The sequence below is a fragment of the Halichoerus grypus genome, chromosome 6 (assembly GCF_964656455.1).
Source record: "Halichoerus grypus chromosome 6, mHalGry1.hap1.1, whole genome shotgun sequence".
NCBI classification, from domain to species: Eukaryota; Metazoa; Chordata; class Mammalia; order Carnivora; family Phocidae; genus Halichoerus; species Halichoerus grypus.
Window position 1 is genome coordinate 124163768 of NC_135717.1, and position 1550 is coordinate 124165317.

Below are 1550 nucleotides of genomic sequence, written 5' to 3' on the forward strand. Positions count from 1 at the left end.
ATGCTTAGTTTTGAGAACTGAAAATAGGAGAGCAGTTCCTCTACATTAGACAACAAAAGGAAGATTGTTTTGTAGTTAAGCTTTAGGACTAGACTTTGCATCCCCTTGAGAAATCTTTCTTTCAGTTTTCACAGTAACAAAGAAATCCTAGTGTTGGAATGACTCATGAGGTATATAGTCTAATTTCTCTAATTTGCAGCAAAACTATGAAGTGGTTGGCCAGTCTCTGGTGAGAAGGAATTTACTACTTCCTAGGGCAGATATGCCTTTTCAGACAGCTCTGACAAGTTTTATATTAAGCTGAAATTCATCTCATTGTGACTTCTATGAATAACAGAATCGTGCACTAAAGCCATCTTCTTGGAAACAGCTTTGGTGTTCCCATTTGGCTTCTCTTCTCTAGATCGTTTAATACTTCCTCATAACCCTTCATAGGTTGGTTAGTATGTTTTTGGCTACAAGAATTAGCAAACTTTGATGACAATAACCTTTAACAGTATGTAAAGTTACTTCACATTACAATAAGAGTTAGAATAGATTCTAGTGTTGGTTGATTTAGCTATTCAAGGATGGTATCAAAGACTCAAGTTTTATTTTTCTCCCTTTTTGTTTTCTCCTGTCTTCCTTAATGGTGTCTTCATCATTAAGCTGGTAGGAAGATGGCTTCTTTTCACATATCAGAGAAGATAAGGATGAGAGATTATCTTTTCTTATACATGTTTTTTAAGAACAAGATACACTTTAGCAGCACTATAGTAAAATAGGAAAAATACAGAGATTAGTATGGCCCCTATGCAAGGATGACATGCAAATTCGTGAATCATTCCATATATTTTTTTAAAAGAACAAGAAACACATTTCCACATTCCTCAGCAGGTTTCATGTATCCTTAAAAAAAAAGAAAAAATTTGGGCCTGAAGCAATTTCTGGCAAGGGTGATGAGATTACCTTAATTGTCTTAAAAAAATGATCTGCTGTGAAATAGAATCAATCACATATCTACTACACCTGTTTTCATATGCTTTTTTGCCCTATTTTTTCCTTCAGCTTTATTGAGATATAAATGACATATACCATGGTATAAGTTTAAGGTGTACAACATGTTGATTTGATACACTTACATATTGCAAAATGGTTACCACTATAGCAGCTAGCTAACGTCAAATAATTACCTCTGTCACGTGAAATAATTACCATTTTTTTATGGTGAGAATATTTAAGTTCTACTTTTTTTTATCCAGTTGATAACAAAGTATGGGATTTTAACTCCTATATATTGAAGGTCATTAATAAGTCACTATTTTTTGTTACCACCAAGCTGTATCTAATAGGAAAGTTTTCTGATAGCACTTTGATAAAAATCAAGGAAATAAATGAAAACTTCATCTTTTCAATAAATAAAGGGGTTAAGTAAAAAAAGGGAGGGGGAAGAGTTTCTTATGGAAACAAATGTTGATTCATTTGTATATAATCTACACATATTCTTAGAGTATATCTTTGTATTTTGTGTACTTTGTAAATTATTTTAGATTTACATTAATTGTAGCACT

General features: G+C 32.3%; 1 non-coding gene across 1 annotated transcript; it reads left to right on the forward strand.

Moving 5' to 3' along the window:
• Nucleotides 1-735: 735 nt before the first annotated feature.
• LOC118523982 (U6 spliceosomal RNA) lies at nt 736-835 on the forward strand. The gene has a single exon (XR_004911371.1). It is a non-coding gene; the product is annotated as a U6 spliceosomal RNA (small nuclear RNA).
• Nucleotides 836-1550: the final 715 nt, after the last annotated feature.